The sequence below is a fragment of the Eumetopias jubatus genome, unplaced genomic scaffold (genome assembly GCF_037043125.1).
Source record: "Eumetopias jubatus isolate StellerSeaLion01/CBP00866 unplaced genomic scaffold, mEumJub1_p1.0 scaffold_3, whole genome shotgun sequence".
In the NCBI taxonomy this organism is placed as follows: domain Eukaryota; kingdom Metazoa; phylum Chordata; class Mammalia; order Carnivora; family Otariidae; genus Eumetopias; species Eumetopias jubatus.
Window position 1 is genome coordinate 119,776,667 of NW_028274809.1, and position 19,863 is coordinate 119,796,529.

The 19,863-nt window shown below is 37.1% G+C and overlaps 1 protein-coding gene and 1 pseudogene across 5 annotated transcripts in view; one reads left to right on the plus strand and one right to left on the minus strand.

Moving 5' to 3' along the window:
* CDK8 (cyclin dependent kinase 8) overlaps window positions 1-19,863 on the plus strand; it is a 140,770-nt gene that overhangs the window by 10,513 nt on the left and 110,394 nt on the right. The gene's annotated exons all lie outside the window — the stretch shown is intronic.
* LOC148164738 (U2 spliceosomal RNA) lies at window positions 15,476-15,556 on the minus strand (annotated as a pseudogene).

A 19,863-nucleotide genomic window follows, 5' to 3' on the forward strand; every position in this document is an offset into this window, starting at 1 on the left:
GTACTTTTATGGGTAGCCTTATCATTCAAGGCCAAGCAATGAAAAACTTTACTTCCATCTTTAGTTCCACATTGGCTGTATTATTGAAGCTAAACCTGTACATACTAGTATGCTTGCTGTTTCTTTGTTTGTTCGTTCATTCCATGCTATTCAAGGTAGTTCTTATTTTTTTTTTAATAAAATAGCTTTTTTTCTCTGATTATAAAAGTGATACAGGTTCGTTATAGAAAATTCATAGTCATAGTCCAAAAATGTATACAGAAACTAAAAGCCCTAACTCTACTCTTAGGAGACAATTACTATTTTCTTTATCATCTTCACAGATAATGCTATGAATGTAAGTAGAGATTAATGAAATCTAGTATGATCTTACTTTTTTTTCTCTCAAGAATATTATGCATCTTTTCCTGTCAGTAAATATAGCTCTAAATCAGTTTTAATTATTATGGACATTATGTATGTATGAATGTAAATATGTATCTAGTGAACCAGTTCTCTAGTGATAGAAAAAATTTAAGTAGTCTTCAAATTTTAGCCATTAACAGTTATCAGAGGACCTCTTAGAAAATATGTCTGCAGTTCTCTAACTGCAGCAAGTCCTTGAAATGGAATTTCAGGGTCAAAGGTTATATACTTTAAACAACTGTCTTTTTATTATAAAATAAGATTAGAATATGAAATTCATATATCCTCATAATAAAAAATTCAGACAGTACATAAGGATAACTGGAAAATCTAAGTCTCCCTCTTTAAAATAATCATTGTCAGCAGCTCCTCGTGTATATGCATATAGAAGCATATATATGTATGGGTAGACTTTAAAACTTATTGTAATACTTTTTTCATTTTGAGCAGACAGTACATGCATATGAAAAAAATGTAAGTATACTGTTGTTCTCACCCCCATCTCCTCCAGCCACTCAGGTCCTCTTCCCAGAGCTGTCCACTGATAGCTCTCTTGTGTATGCTTTCCAGTTTGTGGGAACAAACATCTTTTGACTTTGTTTATGTTACTATTTTTCATGTGCAACTCTTACTTTTATGAAGTCACATTTATCATTCATTTCTTTAATGGCTGCTGGGTTATGTGTCAGAATTAGTTAGAAAGGTCTGTATGTCATTATCTTTAAACACAAATTGTATAATAATGTGTATATAATTCTGTGCCTTGCTTTTTTCAGTTCATATGTTTTGGTGATCAGTACCTGCACATGTAACACAATTCATTCCATCAGCTCATCATCCTGTTTTATGGATGTAATGTAACATACTGGTCCAGTTGAAGGGCATTTAGGTTCCTTCACTTTTTTGTGCTCCTTAAAAGCACTGCAGTAAATGTCCTTTACGTCTGTCTTTGCACACAGCATTCTCTCAGATGGAAGCAGAACTCCCCAGAATTCCCCACAGAGATATTTGCTGATACCACTGCAAAGAGTAAAATTTTCATGTAAGAAGAGAAGCTCCCTTGCTTTATCTACAGGGACTTTTATCCCTCTTGGCTTTCAGTGGTCCTAGAAACTGGTCATTATGCCCAAGCACAAGTTACTGATGACAACCCTGGTACATCACTGCAGGACTGGTGAAGTGCAGGTCAGTTTCTCAGTAATAAGTCCTCATAGGTCTGGGTTAAGGCTCTTCTGTGGGCCAATGTTTTGTCCTCTAAAAAGGTTGCACCAATTACACTCACATCAAAACTCCAAAAGCAAAATTTATCTGAAAGGAGTAGTGGGAATAGTTATAGTAATGATATGTTTGAATCATGGGGGTTAAGTACATTGTAAAGTTGGAATTGTTTAGATTATTCTTTTGCTTAGAGTTTTCTTTCCCCACATAGTCCTTTGTATTTTAGATTACTTGTTGGGATAGAAAAACTTAAGAGCCATGTGGATGTTTAAAGATACAGTCATTATTATGTTTACATCTTATTTTATGTTCATTTCATCAGATTTCTCTATTCCCACTTAATACTGCTGATCCAGTTTGTTCCTATTACAAATAACTATTGCTCTAGATGTGTTCTACCTCCAACCACTTAAAACACTCTTTTTTTTTTTTTTTTTTTGATGTAGTGTTCCATGATTCATTGTTTGCATATAACACCCAGTGCTCCATGCAGTACGTGCCCTCCTTAATACCCATCACCGGGCTAACCCATCCCTCTAGCCCCCTCCCTTCTAAAACCCTCAGTTTGTTTCCCGGAGTCCATAGTCTCTCATGGTTCATCTCCCCCTCTGATTCCCCCCCTTCATTTTTCCCTTCCTTCTCCTGATGTCCTCCATGTTATTCCTTATGTTCCACAAATAAGTGAAACCGTATGATAATGGACTTTCTCTGCTTGACTTATTTCACTCAGCATAATCTCCTCCAGTTCCATCCATGTTGTTGTAAAAGTTGGGTATTCATCCTTTCTGATGGCTGAGTAATACTCCATTGTATATATGGACCACATCTTCTTTATCCATTCGTCTGTTGAAGGGCATCTCGGCGCCTTCTACAGTTTGGCTATTGTAACACACTGACTCTTACTTTTACTTAGATGATCACTTCTGTTTCCTGTTGCTTGGCTTTGGTCATCCTTTCATTCTCTGCCCAGCACTGACCTTCACCCAGTCTTTTCCTTTCTCCCCCTTTTTGGCTTGCTTTTTATGTTTTTTTTCCTTAATTTAGCTTAATTTTACATAAATTCATTTAATTAACATATAGTGTATTATTAGTTTTAGAGGTAGAGTTCAGTGATTCATCCATTGCATAAAACACCCAGTGCTCATTACATCACATGCCCTCCTTAATGCCCATCACCCTGTTACCCCATCCCCCCACTCCCCTCCCCTCCAGCAACCCTCAGTTTGTTACCTATGGTTAAGAGTCTATGCTTTGTCTCCCTTTCTGTTTACGTCTTGTTTTATTTTTCCCTCCCTTCCTCTATGCTCCTCTGTTTTGTTTCTTAAATTCTACATATGAGTGAAATCATGCAATCGTTGTCTTTCTCTGATTGACTTATTTCACTTATCATAATACCCTCCAGTTCCATCAACATCGATGTAAATGGTAAGTATTCATCATTTCTTTTGGCTGAGTAATATTCCATTGTGTGTATACACACACACACACACACACACACACACACACACCCCACATCTTTATTTATCTGTCAGTGGACATCTGGACTCTTTCCATAGTTTGGCTATTGTGGACATTGTGGCTATAAACATTGGAGTGTAGGTGCCCCTTCAGATCACTACGTATCTTTTGGGTAAATACCTAGTAGTACAATTGCTGGGTCATAGGGTAGCTCTATTTTTAACTTTTTGAGGCACCTCCATACTGTTTTCCAGAGTGGCTATACCAACTTGCATTCCTACCAGCAGTGTAAGAGGGCTCCCCTTTCTCCACATCCCCACCAACATTTGTTGTTTCCTGATTTGTTAATTTAACCATTCTGATGGGGTGAGGTGGTTATCTCATTGTGGTTTTGATTTGTATTTCCCTAATGATGAGTGATGTTGAGCATTTTTTTATGTGTCTTTGGCTATTTGTATGTCTTCTTTGGAGAAAGGTCTATTCATTTCTTCTGTGCATTTCTTGACCAGATTATTTGTTCTTTGGGTGTTGAGTTTGGTAAGTTCTTTATAGATTTTGGATACTAGCCCTTTATCTGATTTTATCTGATAAGACATTTGCAAATATCTTCTCCTGTTCTGTAGGTTGTCTTTGGGTTTTGTCAACTGTTTCCTTTGCTTTGCAAAAACTTTATCTTGATGAAGTCCCAATTTGCTTTTTCTGTTTTGTACTGATTTTGGTTTTGGCCTTGTGCTTTGTCACCTGTCTCAGGTGACCTCTGGGCTTGCCTCCATAGACTGGGAAACGAGCTCATTCTGCTGTCGATGGAATTGCTTGGGTTTGTGTGTTCAGCAGAGGTAATCATTCATGGTAGAGAAGCAGGCAGGTGACTAAAGATAATTTTGATGCATTTCAATTGTGAAGAGACTTTTATAAAAAGTTTTAAGTACTGTTAAAAATAATTCTTCATAGACATAATTTCTGCTGGACAGAAGTTGGGAAGATATTTACTCTGTATAGAGAGATACAAAGCTGAAGAAATGCACATTTTATCTTTTTTTTAAGATTTTATTTATTTATTTGACAGAGAGAGAGTGTGTGTGTGTACAAATGGGGAGCAGCAGAGGGAGAGGCAGAAGCAGACTCCCTGCTGAGCAGGGCTGCTGATGTGGGGTTTGATCCCAGGACCCTGGGACCATGACCTGAGCCAAAAGCAGATGCTTAACCGACTGAGCCACCCAGGCACCCCTATCTTAAAATCTATTAGTACAAATGAGTCCAGCTCTACCTGAAAATTTAAACCAGATATCCTGAAGTTGAAAGTTACTCTTATCCTGTTTTAGCCAAGACTAGCTGACCTCTGCATATCCTCTTTAGGCTTGTGACATGAGCTAGACTTGGAAGAGCATAAGTAAGAAAAAAAAAAGGAAATCTATTAAAGTAGCACATACTTCTCATATTTCATTTGTTTCTCTTCTGGTTTTTTGTTTGTTTTTTGGATTGGACCATTCCATTCTAAAAGGTGGTTCAGCCTGATGTTCTTTAAGTACTTGAAGTTTTCAATGCAATCAAAAACTAAGTATAACACTTTTAAACCTTATTATTTTGACTTTGATCATGCAGAGTCTGCTCTATTTCTGTTGCACTTTGTGTAACTGGACGCATTGAGTGTAAGTTCGCTTGCTGGTTCTCAGATCAGAATGCAGTGCAATTACATTTTGCCTTAGTGAAATTCTGTACTATAATTATCCTAGAACATTTTGGAATGTAAGATAACATTTGCCACTAGTTATTTATTTTTTATTTTTTTATTGTTATGTTAATCACCATACATCATTAGTTTTTGATGTAGTGTTCCATGATTCATTGTTTCTGCATAACACCCAGTGCTTCACGCAGAACGTGCCCTCTTTAATACCCATCACCAGGCTAACCTACCCCCCCAACCCCCTCCCCTCTAGAAACCTCAGTTTGTTTTTCAGAGTCCATCCTCTCTCATGGTTCCTGTCCCCCTCCGACTTACTCCCCTTCATTCTTCCCCTCCTGCTATCTTCTTCTTTTTTTTCTTAACATATATTGCATTATTTGTTTCAGAAGTACTGATCTGTGATTCAACAGTCTTGCACAATTCACAGCGCTCACCGTAGCACATACCCTCCCCAATGTCTGTCACCCAGCCACCCCATCCCTCCCAAACCCCACCCCTCCAGCAACCCTCAGTTTGTTTCCCGAGGTTAAAAATTCCTCATATCAGCGAGGTCATATGATACATGTCTTTCTCTGATTGACTTATTTCACTCAGCATAACACCCTCCAGTTCCATCCATGTCGTTGCAAATGGCAAGATCTCATTCCTTTTGATGGCTGCATAATATTCCATTGTGTATATATACCACATCTTTTTTATCCATTCATCTGTCGATGGACATCTGGGCTCTTTCCACAGTTTGGCTATTGTGGACATTGCTGCTATAAACATTGGGGTGCACATACCCCTTCGGATCCCTACATTTGTATCTTTGGGGTAAATACCCAGTAGTGCAATTGCTGGATCATATGGTAGCTCTATTTTCAACTGTTTGAGGAACCTCCATACTGTTTTCCAGAGGGGTTGCACCAGCTTGCATTCCCACCAACAGTGTAGGAGGGTTCCCCTTTCTCCGCATCCCCGCCAACATCTGTCGTTTCCTGACTTGTTAATTTTAGGCATTCTGACGGGTGTGAGGTGGTATCTCATTGAGGTTTTGATTTGGATTTCCCTGATGCCGAGGGATGTTGAGCACTTTTTCATGGGTCTGTTGGCCATTTGGATGTCTTCTTTGGAAAAATGTCTGTTCATGTCGTCTGCCCATTTCTTGATTGGATTATTTGTTCTTTGGGTGTTGAGTTTGATAAGTTCTTTATAGATTTTGGATACTAGCCCTTTATCTGATATGTCATTTGCAAATATTTTCTCCCATTCTGTCGGTTGTCTTTTGGTTTTGTGGACTGTTTCTTTTGCTCTGCAAAAGCTTTTTATCTTGATGAAATCCCAATAGTTCATTTTTGCCCTTGCTTCCCTTGTCTTTGGCAATGTTTCTAGGAAGAAGTTGCTGCGGCTGAGGTCGAAGAGGTTGCTACCTGTGTTCTCCTTCAGGATTTTGATGGACTCCTGTCTCACGTTTAGGTCTTTCAACCATTTGGAGTCTATTTTTGTGTGTGGTGTAAGGAAATGGTCCAGTTTCATTCTTCTGCATGTGGCTGTCCAATTTTCCCAACACCATTTGTTGAAGAGACTGTCTTTATTCCGTTGGACATGCTTTCCTGCTTTGTCAAAGATTAGTTGACCATAGAGTTGAGGGTCCATTTCTGGGCTCTCGATTCTGTTCCATTGATCTATGTGTCTGTTTTTGTGCCAGTACCATACTGTCTTGATGATGACAGCTTTGTAATAGAGCTGGAAGTCTGGAATTGTGATGCTGCCAGCTTTGCTTTTCTTTTTCAATATTCCTCTGGCTATTCGGGGTCTCTTCTGGTTCCATACAAATTTTAGGATTATTTGTTCCATTTCTTTGAAAAAAGTGGATGGTATTTTGATGGGGATTGCATTGAATGTGTAGATTGCTCTAGGTAGCATTGACATCTTCACAATGTTTGTTCTTCCAATCCATGTGCATGGAACGTTTTTACATTTCTTTGTGTTTTCTTCAGTTTCTTTCATGAGTATTTTATAGTTTTCTGAGTACAGATCCTTTGCCTCTTTGGTTAAATTTATTCCTAGGTATCTTATGGTTTTGGGTGCAATTGTAAATGGGATCGATTCCTTGATTTGTCTCTCTTCTGTCTTGTTGTTGGTGTATAGGAATGCCACTGATTTCTGTGCATTGATTTTATATCCTGCTACTTTACTGAATTCCTGTATGAATTCTAGCAGTTTTGAGGTGGAGTCTTTTGGGTTTTCCACATAAAGTATCATATCATCTGCAAAGAGTGAGAGTTTGACTTCTTCTTTGCCAATATGGATGCCTTTGATTTCTTTTTGTTGTCTGATTGCTGTGGCTAGGACTTCTAATACTATGTTAAATAGCATTGGTGATAGTGGACATCCCTGCCGCGTTCCTGACCTTAGGGGGAAAGCTCTCAGCTTTTCCCCATTGAGAATGATATTCGCTGTAGGTTTTTCATAGATGGCTTTTATGATACTGAGGAATGTACCCTCTATCCCTATACTCTGAAGAGTTTTGATCAAGAAAGGATGCTGTACTTTGTCAAATGCTTTTTCTGCATCTATTGAGAGGATCATATGACTCTTGTTCTTTCTTTTGTTAATGTATTGTATCACGTTGATTGATTTGCGGACGTTGAACCAACCTTGCAGCCCAGGGATAAATCCCACTTGATCGTGGTGCATAATCCTTTTAATGTACTGTTGGATCCTATTGGCTGGTATTTTGGTGAGAATTTTTGCATCCATGTTCATCAAGGCTATTGGTCTGTAATTCTCCTTTTTGATGGGGTCTTTGTCTGGTTTTGGGATCAAGGTAATGCTGGCCTCATAAAATGAGTTTGGAAGTTTTCCTTCCATTTCTATTTTTTGGAACAGTTTCAGGAGAATAGGTATTAATTCTTCTTTAAATGTTTGATAGAATTCCCCTGGGAAGCCATCTGGCCCTGGGCTTTTTGTTGGGAGATTTTTGATGACTGCTTCAATTTCCTTAGTGGTTATAGGTCTGTTCAGGATTTCTATTTCTTCCTGGTTCAGTTTTGGTAGTTGATACATCTCTAGGAATGCACCCATTTCTTCCAGGTTATCTAATTTGCTGGCATAGAGTTGCTCATAATATGTTCTTATAATTCTTTGTATTTCTTTGGTGTTGGTTGTGATCTCTTTCATTCATGATTTTGTTGATTTGGGTCATTTCTCTGTTTGATAAGTCTGGCCAGCGGTTTATCAATCTTGTTAATTCTTTCAAAGAACCAGCTCCTAGTTTCGTTGATCTGTTCTACTGTTCTTTTGGTTTCTATTTCATTGATTTCTGCTCTGATCTTTATTATTTCTCTTCTCCTGCTGGGTTTAGGCTTTATTTGCTGTTCTTTCTCTAGCTCCTTTAGGTGTAGGGTTAGGTTGTGTATTTGAGACCTTTCTTGTTTCTTGAGAAAGGCTTGTATTACTATGTACTTTCCTCTCAGGACTGCCTTTGCTGTATCCCAAAGATTTTGAACAGTTGTGTTTTCATTTTCATTGGTTTCCATGAATTTTTTAAATTCTTCTTTAATTTCCTGGTTGACCCATTCATTCTTTAGTAGGATGCTCTTTAGCCTCCATGTATTTGAGTTCTTTCCGACTTTTCTCTTGTGATTGAGTTCTGGTTTCAAAGCACTGTGGTCTGAAAATATGCAGGGAATGATCCCAATCTTTTAGTAGCAGTTGAGACCTGATTTGTGACCTAGGATGTGATCAATTCTGGGGAATGTTCCATGGGCACTAGAGAAGAATGTGTATTCTGTTGCTTTGGGATGGAATGTTCTGAATATGTCTGTGAAGTCCATTTGGTCCAGTGTGTCATTTAAAGTCTTTATTTCCTTGTTGATCTTTTGCTTAGATGATCTGTCCATTTCAGTGAGGGGGATGTTAAAGTCCCCCACTCTCATTGTATTGTTGTCAATGTGTTTCTTTGCTTTTGTTATTAATTGCCTTATAAAAGTGGCCGCTCCCATGTTAGGGGCATAGATATTTACAATTGTCAGATCTTCTTGTTGGATAGACCCTTTAAGTAAGATATAGTGTCCTTCTTCATTTCTTATTCCAGTCTTTGTTTTAAAATCTAATTTGTCTGATATAAGAATTGCCACCCCAGCTTTCTTTTGGTGTCCATTAGCATGGTAAATGGTTTTCCACCCCCTCACTTTCAATCTGGGGGTGTCTTTGGGTCTAAAATGAGTCTCTTGCAGACAGCATATTGATGGGTGTCGTTTTTTAATCCAGTCTGATAGCCTGGTGTCTTTTGATTGGGGCTTTTAGCCCATTTACATTCAGGGTAACTATTGGTGAAAGATAGAAATTTAGGGCCATTGTATTGCCTGTAAGGTGACTGTGACTGTATATTGTCTGTGTTCCTTTCTGATCTATGCTGCTTTTAGGCTCTCTCTTTGCTTAGAGGACCCCTTTCAATATTTCTTTTAGGGCTGGTTTTGTGTTTGCAAATTCCTTTAGTTTTTGTTTGTCCTGGAAGCTTTTTACCTCTTCTTCTATTTTCAATGACAGCCTTGCTGAATATAGTATTCTTGGCTGCATATTTTTCTCGTTTAGTGCTCTGAAGATATCATGCCAGTCCTTTCTGGCCTGCCAGGTCTCTGTAGATAGGTCTGTTGCCAATCTAATGTTTCTACCATTGTAGGTTACATATCTCTTCTCCCGAGCTGCTTTCAGGATTTTCTCTTTGTCTCTGAGACTCATAAGTTTTACTATTAGATGTCGGGGTGTTGACCTATTTTTATTGATTTTGAGAGGGGTTCTCTGTGCCTCCTGGATTTTGATGCCTGTTTCCTTCCCCACATTAGGGAAGTTCTCTGCTATAATTTGCTCCAATATTCCTTCTGCCCCTCTCTCTCTTTCTTCTTGTTCTGGGATCCCAATTATTCTAATGTTGTTTCGTCTTATTGTATCGCTTATGTCTCGAATTCTGCCCTCGTGATCCTGTAGTTGTTTATCTCTCTTTTTCTCAGCCTCTTTATTTTCCATCATTTGGTCTTCTATATCGCTGATTCTCTCTTTTGCCTCATTTATCCTAGCAGTTAGTGCCCCCATTTTTGATTGCACCTCATTAATAGCCTTTTTGATTTCGACTTGGTTAGATTTTAGTTCTTTTATTTCTCCAGAAAGGGTTTCTCTAATAACTTCCATGGTTTTTTCAAGCCCAGCTAGTACCTTTAAAGTCATGATTCTGAACTCTAGGTCTGACATCGTACTAATGTCAGTATTGAGTAGGTCCCTGGTAGAAGGTACTACCTCTTGTTCTTTTTGCTGAGGTGATTTTTTTCGTCTTGTCATTTTGTCCAGAGGAGAACAGATAAATGAAAGAACAAAATGCTAACAGGTTAACAACGTCCCTAGCAAATATACTCTATACAAATCAGAAAAGACCTGAAACCAGGGGAAAGGAAAGGGAAAGAAAGAAAAAAGAAAGAAAAAAAAAAGAAAAAGATAAAAACAAACAAAAACAGACCAAAACAAAACAAAAAGAATATGATCAAATATGATCAGGCTAGGGCATAGATCACTGCCACACACTAGATTTTGGGTGTATTTTGGTCTGTTAGAAGAAAGTGCCTCCTAAAATTTTAAAGGAAGAAAGACATATATGTACAAAATAAGGGTTGCTACAATGAAGGGATGGAAGATGACTGTAAAGATGAAACTTATAAAAGGTTTTATAAACGGAATTGATAAGTTGTTTGAAAGAAGAAAAGAGGATTTAAAAAAAAGAAAAAAGAAAAGAAAAAAAATGGGAGAGACTGTGATCACGCAGGAGACTAGAACAAAGCCATACACTAGTGATTTAGGGTGTATTTTGATCTGTTAGAAGAAACTATATCAAAATTTTAAATAGAGAACAACTTATATATATATGCCAAAAATAAGGGTAACTACTACGAAGGGATAAAATATGACTGTAAAAATGAAAAATAACAAATTTTTTTAAAAAAGGGATTGATAAGATGTTGGTTGAAAAAGGGAAAAAGAAAAATTCAAAAAAAACCAAACAGTTAAAAAAATTAACTCTGAAAAACTAATGAATCATGGTCAAAAAAGCCATGAATTCTATGTGCAGTATTCCCCTAAGGCTGGAGTTCTCCCGTTCTCCTTGATGGGTAAACTTGGTCTTGGCTTGCTGGCTGTTCGTGTTGATCTTCTGGGGGAGGGGCCTGTTGCCGTGGTTCCCAAATGTCTTTGCCCGAGGCAGAATTGCCCCGCCCTTGTCGGTCCGGGCTAAGCAAGCTGCTTGAGTTTGCTCTCAGGAGCTTTTGTTCCCTGAAGCTCTCGGTACAGCTTTGGAGGACCAGGGTGAAAATGGTAGCCTCCCACTCAGCCCGGAGGAGCTGAGAACTCAGGGCCCCGCTCCTCAGTGCACCCCCAGAGAAAAGCAGTTAATCACTCCCGTCTCCCCGGTCTCCAGCCGCACTCCGTGCTCACCAGGCCTGTGACCCAGCGTTTCTATCTCTGGCCCCCCGACCCCCTGTGGAGTCTCCAAACCCATCAGATCCTGCGGTGCACTCCCGCGCCACTCTTCCTGGGGGAGGAAGGGGAGTCTCCCCAGCTCTGCCACTTGTTGGGTCCCTGCTGGAGGGGCCGCGGATCACAGTTTATGGCCACCCCGAGCTGCGAGCCTGCGCCTAGGCTCCGTCTCTGCAGCCGGCTTCCCTGCTCCAATACCTGGGAGCTCTGCTGCACTCAGGCAGCCCCGGTCTTTCTGTGACCCCAAGGGTCCTGAGTCCACACTGTCCCGCGAGGTTTCCACCACCCCCGCGCCCCCTTAGCCACTGGAGGGACGTCCCTCAGCAGAACCGACTTCTAAAAGTTCTGATTTTGTGCTCTGCGGCTTTATCACTTGCCAGAAGCGGCCGACGGAGGCCCGCTCCCCCGCCGTCTATCCTCCCCAATATCGCCTAGGATTCACTTGTCTGCACGTCCTACCTTCCAGTAAGTGGTCGCTTCTCTGTTTAGAGAGTTGTTGCTACTCTCTTCTTTGATCTCCTGTTGAGTTCGTAGGTGTTCAGGATGGTTTGATCCCTATTCAGCTGAATTCCTGAGACCAGACGAAATCCAGGTCTCCTACTCCTCTGCCATCTTGCTCCGCCCCCCCTACCACTAGTTATGTATTTTAAAAGTGTTTAAAGTACTTTTGATGGGTTAGCCTGGTGATGGGTATTAAAGAGGGCACGTATTGAATGGAGCACTGGGTGTTATATGCAAACAATGAATCATGGAACATTACATCAAAAACTAATGATGTAATGTATGGTGATTAACATAACATAGTAAAATAAAATAAAAGTACTTTTGATCTAGTTGCAGTGTACTAAGTAGGGAAATTAAATCCCAGTTGTCTTCATGGAGAGAAGATTAGTAATACCTTCTAAGAAGTTATAAATTTATAGTTCATAAGTCTATTTTTAAGTAGGCTACATGCCCAGCGCAGAGCTCAATGTGGGGTTTGAACCCACAACCCTGAGACCAAGACCTGAGCTGAGATCAAGAGTCAGACAAACTGTCTGAACCACCTGGGCGCCCCATAAATGTTTTTTATAGCTTTATCAAGATAAAATTCACATAGCGTACAATTACCTATTTAAAGTGTACAGTTCACTGTTTTTAGTGTATGCAGAGGGTTGTGCAGTTATCACCACAATCTAATTTTAGAATGTTTTTGGCCCTCCTAAAAGAAACCTTGTACCCATTAGCAGTCATTCCCCTTTCCCTTCAGTCCTCTAGCCCTAAGCAACCACAAATCTGCTTTCTGCGTCTGGATTTGCCTACGGTGGACATTTCATTTACATGAAATCATACAGTATGTGGTCTTTTGTGACTGGCTTCTTTCACTTAACATAATGTTTTCAAGATTCATCAATGATTTAGAATGTATCACATTTTGTTTAATCATTTATCAGTGGATATTTGAGTTGTTACCACTTTTTGGCTATCACGATTAATGCTGCTATGAACATTGGTATACAACTATTTGAGTTCTTGCCTTCAGTTCCTGCCTTAGGTATATATGTAGGAGTGTAATTGCCGGATCATAGGGTAACTCTGCTTAATTTTTGAGTAACTGCCAAACTGTTTCCACAGTGGCTGCATCATTTTACATTCTGACCAGCAGTGCACTAGGGTTCCAGTTTCTCCACATCCTTGCCAAGACATATTTTCCTTTTTTTTTTTTTTTTTAAATATAGCCATCCTTATGGGTATTAAGTGGTATCTCATTGTGGTTTTTTTTTTTTTTTTTAAGATTTTGTTTGTTTATTTGACAGAGAGGGACACAATGAGATAGGGAACACAAGCAGGGGGAGTGGGAGAGGGAGAAGCAGGCTTCCCACGGAGTAGGAAGCCCGATGCAGGGCTCGATCCCAGGACCCTGGGATCATGACCTGAGCTGAAGGTAGAAGTTCAAGGACTGAGCCCCCCAGGCACCACTTTGTTTTTTTTCATTGTGGTTTTGATTTGCATTTCCCTAATGACAATGACATTGAGCATCTTGTCATGCACTTATTGACCATTTGTATATCTTTTTGGGAAAACATCAAATCTTTTGCTCATTTTAAGATTGGGTTATCATTTTATTATTGAGTTGTAGGAATTCTTTTTAAATTCTGGATACTAGACCCTTATCAGATACATGATTTGCAAATACTTTTCCCCACTCTGGGTTGTCTTTTTACTTTCTTGTTGGTGTTCTTTATAGCACAGAAGTTTTTAGTTTTGATGCAATCCAGTGTACTTATTTTTCCTTTTGCCACTTGTGCTTTTGGTGTTGAATCTAAAAACTGCTGTCCGATCCAAGGTCACAAAGACTTACTCCTATGTTTTTTCCTAAGAGTTTTATAATTTTAACCTTAGATTTAGGTCTGTGATAAATTTTGAATATTGTGTGAGTTCGGGTCCAACTTTGTTCTTTTGCTGCTGTGGGTATCCAGTTGTCCCAGCATCTTAGAATTGTCTGGGCACCTTTGTTAAAAATCAGTTGGTCCTAAATGTAGGGTTTTTTCCCTACACACTCAGTTCAGTTTTACTGATCTATATGTTTGTCCATAAGCCAGTACTACACTATATTGATTACTGTAGTTTTGTAAGTCCATTTTGAAATTGGGAAGTGTGAGTGCTCCAGTTTTGTTCTTTTTCAAGATTTTATTTTTCATTTTTTTAATTGCAGTAAAATACCCATAATACAAAATTTACTGTCTTAACCGTTTTTAAATATACAATTCATGGATACTAAGTACATTCTTATTGTTGTTCAGCCATCTCCCACCATCCAGCTCCAGAACTGTTTTCATCTTACAATACAGAAACTCTGTATCTGGTCAATAATAACTCCCCCTTCTCCTCTCATCCCAGCCCCTGGAAACCCCCATTCTATTTTTTGTGTCTATGATTTTACTTCTTTAAGTACCTCATATAAGTGGAATCATCCAATATTTATTTGTTTTGTAACTGGCTTATTTCACTTAGCATAGTATCCTCAAAATTCATCCATATTTTAGCATATATCAGCACTTCTTTTCTAAGGCTAAGTAATATCTCATTGAATGTATAGACCACATTTTGCTTATCCATTCATCCATGGATGAACACTTGGGTAGCTTCCACATTTTAGCGACTGTGAATAATGCTGCTGTGAACATGGATATACAAATATTTCCTCAAGACCCTCCTTTCAGTTCTCTTGGATGTATAACCAGAAGTGGAATTGCTGGGTCATATGGTAATTCTATTTTTAATTTGTTGGGGAATTGCCATACTGTTTTCCTCAGTGGCTGTACCATTTTACATTTCCACCACCAGTGCATAGGGGTTCCAATTTCTCCACATCCTTGCCAACACATACTATTTTCTGGTTTTTGTTTGCTTTTATAGTAACTATTCTGATGGGTATCAGGTGGTATCTTGTAGTTTTGATTTGCATTTCCCTGATGGTTAGTGATGTTGAGCATCTTTTCATGTTCTTATTGGCCATTGTGTAAGTTCTTTGGAGAAATGTCTATTCAGATCCTTTGCTCATTTTTGAATTGGTGGTTTATTTTTTGTTGTTGAGTTTTAGGAGTTCTCTCTATATTCTGGATATTAATTCCTTATATATGAATTGTAAATATTTTCTGCCATTTTGCAGGCTGCCTTTTTACTCTATGGATATTGTCTTTTGATACACAAATTAAAAAAATTTTAATGAAGTCCAATAGTTGTTTTATCTGTTTTCTATTTTGTTTTGTTTTCTGTGCCTTTCATGTTATATCCAAAAAATCATTGCTAAATCCAATGTTTTGAAGCCTTCACCCTATATTTTCTTCTAAGAGTTTTATAGTTTTAGGTCTTATATTGAGGTCATCAATCTATTTTGGGTAATTTTTGTATATGGTGTTAGGTAATGGTCCAGCTTCATTCTTTTGCATGTGGATATCCACTTTTCAACCACTTATTGAAAAGACCTTTTCCTCCATCGAGTGGCCTTAGCACTCTTACCAAAAATCATTTGACCATATATGCAAGAGTTTATTTCTGGACTCTTTATTCCATTATTTTGGTGTATACATTTGTCTTTATGTCATTACCAGACTGCTTTGATTACTGTGGCTTTGTAGTAAGTTTTGAAATCAGGAGTGTAAGTTCACTCTAGCCTTATTCTTCTTTTTCAAGATTGTTTATACTGTTCTGTGGCTCATAAAGTTTAAACTCTGATTGAATTTGGTCTTATCTTTTAATTTTCTACACTTGATCTTAGCCAAAAGGCCGAGAAGCGATTATTATCTTTTACTTTTCTAATAGACTGGAATACCTTAAACATATATGTGTGAATGGCACTAGGTTACTAAGTTTTCTTCCATGTAACTGGTTCACTTTTTATTCACCGAACATTTATTGTAATCATTGTGGATGAAAATTATCCTGAATGCATTATATAATTTGTATGTATGTATGTATGTATGTATGTCTATATGTATGTAGGTATTGGCTTCTGTACTAAATAGTTGTGTTTTCAGAGTCCATCTGCCTGTGCTGTTTTCCTTTACTCTTCCCTTGTCAGCTATCACTTAAAGAGGGAACTTAACGATTTTTAAATTATAGGAGTAATGGAATATCAGTTGTAGAAAATGCAGATAAATTCTAAGAATAAAATAAAATTCATCTTACTTTGGCCACCCAGACTTTTTTCTAGACATGTTTTAAAATCAGATTATATTGTGCCTATTATTTTAAAACCTGCTTCATTCCCTCAACAATAGATTGTATATATTCCATGTTACTAACCATCTTTCTGTTAAGTTTTCTTTTTTTCCTGTTACGTTTTAATGTGGATTTATTGTATTTTGTGGTGGTATCTTTTTTTTATATTTAATTTTTATATTCCAGTTTTTTTGCAATTGAAATTTTGTTGCTACATCTTTGTAGATGTCCATGATTGTATCTGTAGGAAAAATTTCTAGAAGTGGCTTTGCTGGATCAGTTTTTAAGGTTTTTGATATTATAAGGCCAGATTTTCTCCAAGAAAGTTTGAACTTATTTGTAATCTCATACATAATGAACAGGAGTAATATTTGCCACTTTCTTGATCAGTATCTTTATTATTTAATTTTAAAAATAATTTTCTTTTAATCTTTGCAAACTTGATAGGAAACCTATGGAATCACTTTTTTATTTACATTTGTTTCATTAATATTTAAATTTACAGCTTTTTTATTCATTATTTAGTGTCTTGTGAATTGCCCATATTTTGCCCATTTTCCTATAATATTCTTCTTTAAAAATTTTTTTGTAAAGTGTTTTGTTTAATGGGATATCAACGCTTTATTCATATTGCAAATGTAATGTGTAATAAAATTTATTGTCTTATTGCTTCTGACTTTTCTCCATTATATACATTTTTTCTTACATTTTCTAACATTTTTAAGGTCTTAAAAAATTTTCGCAGTTAAATTTGTAGTTAATCTTAAATTTATGTAGGGTTCTAACTGTAAATTTGCTAGTCCTTTTAATACTGTTGAATAATTCTTTCACAATTGATTTGAAATGCCACCTTTATCATTTCCCTAGGTTCCCATATATAGTTGTGTTTCTCTGCTAGTCCATTGATCTATTCTTGTGTATGGTCTATTCTCGTGTCTATTCTTGTATTCTCTTGTTTTAAGTCACAGATTGTACTAGCTGATAAGATACCCTTTCATTACTCTTTTAAAAAATTATAGTCGTTTTGGTCCATTTATTCCAGGTAAACTTTAAAATCAACAATCCAAGAGGCTCCTGGGTGGCTCATTTGATTCAACATCAAACTCCTGGTTTCGGCTCAGGTTATGATCTCAGGGTCCTGAGATCCAGCCCCATGAGTCCTACATCGGGCTGTGATTCTCTCTCTCCCTCTGCCCTTCCCTCGCATGCTTGCACACATGCACACTCTCTCTCTAAATAAATAAATTTTTAAAAATATAAAATCAACAATTCAAGTTCTAAAAAATATTTTTTGACTTGGGTTTAAATGTGTTAAGTGTATTGATTAATTACTTCCCATATTCAGCAGTATGGTTATGTTTTTTTTATTTCAAATTTTATCTAATGAATCTTGATAAAGCCTTGTAGTCTTATTTGTATAGATCCTACATATTGTTTATGACTAGATATTTTATTTATTTTAATAGTGTTATGTGTAGCTTTGTGTGTCACTTGTCTCATGCAATATTTGTGATATACTAACAATTTTTCACTAACTATTTGTTATGGAATTTTAAAAACATACCCAAAGGAAAGGTAGTTCAGTGAATCCCCGTTAACCTACCATGGTGCTAAAAGAGCCATAAACTTTCTGGTTCCTGTCTAGTTAAAAATTCTTACTGCATTTGTGACTCTTTCCTGTTACATTTTTAGTTTTATTATTTTTTCTAGTACTTCAACTTTAGAAAATCTGATGTTATTGCATTGGCTGTAACTTTTTAATGGCAGTGTTGGGGTGGGGTATTTTTGATTTAAATGGTAATGTTACTAGTTTTTCTTTGTTAGGTAAGACCTCTGATTAGTTTTTATTTTCATAACATTATTAGATAGGAGATCGATGTCTTATATGCAGTATACTAGCTTTAGAGTTTGAGCAGTTTAATCTGTCAGAGCACTTCAGATTTCTCATCTGTAAAATGAATTCATCCCACAGAGGTCTTTTGTGTAATATGATAAGACAAAGCATGTAAATGAAGTTTTCAAGCTCTTGTAAGGTCATCTAAGTTTCATGTACTTTAATATATTTATTAAATTAATCTCACTTGTTCAGTCATTTGTGATTCTCTATTTCTCCAGTGCCCAATTATGGTAATTCGTGTTTATCAAGAAGAATTTGAGATGTTTATTAGTAGATGATTTTCCTAAATGTTTGTAGATAGTAACCTAGAGTGCTTCTGCTATAATGTTACAGTGGTGTTCCTGAGAAATGTTTTATGATGAAAAATCTCTTATAAAAACAGCTATTTCACTGGGGAGAGGGGCTGCAGGGTTTCTGTTGACTCTCTATGATATATATTTTATAGCTGTAATCTAAAAGTACTACATCTATTGACTAAACTTAATAGAAACAAGCCATCTGTTTATTCTTTTACCATGTAGTCCACTCATGTAGAAGGTTCTTGGATACCCCTATTACCTTTGTCCTTGACCTTGCATTCTTTTGTTTACTTCTGGTAGTGGTAAACAAAAGAATAAAATAATGCTTGGGTAAACAGAACAATTCTATTACAGAAGAATGCTCATACACTCAAACAATGCATCTGTGCCTGCCTATTGTTTGCATGCAACTATTATTTTTCCTACTTACTCTATGCTGATTCCATTTTGCATTGTAATAATAATGGCTTTGTGTACTGATTTTTTTTCCTAATTAGTTGGTAGTCTTAAAACCACATTATGTTATAAAAAACTCATGCTATAAGAGACTTGCCTGTTTGCTAGTATAGAGTAAATAAGTACTGTAAATACTTGTTGATTTCAGATGGCCAGATGACCCATTTCATATATTGAGACACACTATTGTTGGTCTGGCTCAGTGTAGGTGTTCTTAGTTCAGTAAACTGTACCTTTTGAACAGGATCTGGGTGTATAAGTATGTTTGTTCTTGTTATAAGCATTTGAATGGGTTCCAGAAAATTGTAGGGGAAGAGTATCTCTAGAAAAACGTGTGGGGGTGAGAGTTGGGCAGTTGAAGCAGTTATTCATTGTTACCACTTAGACCATGTATTAAAAACAAAGTAAAAAATGTAATCCTACTAGTGTACAAAATCATGGTACCTTTTTACAAGTGTTGTCACTTTGTAGGAAGACGAACTAGAACAGTTTGGAGAAAGGCAAGTAAAATGATTGGGAGAAGGGTATTATATAAACTAAGAGGGTTTGGGTCTTTCAGCTTAGAAATTAAAGGGTTGGATTTAAAGTATAGAAAACTGTAACTCTTCAGGTAAGTTGAATATGACCCCGTTTCTAAATCTCAGTCTTCTGAGTTCTTGTTTCTTCCTTTTCCAATCTTGAAATAGGACAATTGGATAGAAGCTCTATGATACTTTATTTTGCTGCCAAAAACATAATGAATTTCTAGAAAAGTTTAGGTATATTTATGAATGATAGAACTATAGTTAGTTATGAAATGGAACTTGAGGTTTTGTCCTTAGTCTTCTAACCAAGGGGTATAAGCATACCTTCTCATATGGGTGCTACTTTAAATATGTGGAAGACTGACAAAACTTCTTTGTGACCCAAGATATGGAACTGTGACTGATAACTGAAACTAAAGAAGACACACTTTGGCACCATAACATAAGGAGCAATTTTGTAACAAAGTTGTCCAAACACGAGATAGGAGGCAGAGAATTCTTTCTTTATACACAGGGTTTCAGCATATCCTAAATGACAAGTTGATGGAGTTGTTTTATAGGAAACTTAAGTATTGGATGGATGTTTGGACTAGATAACTTGTATGGTCCTACCAGCTCTGAGGTTTTATAATAAAATATGAGGAACCATTATCAGTCAGAGAACACTGGACCAAATGGGCTAGATCTAGAAAAAGTACAGTAAGTTAT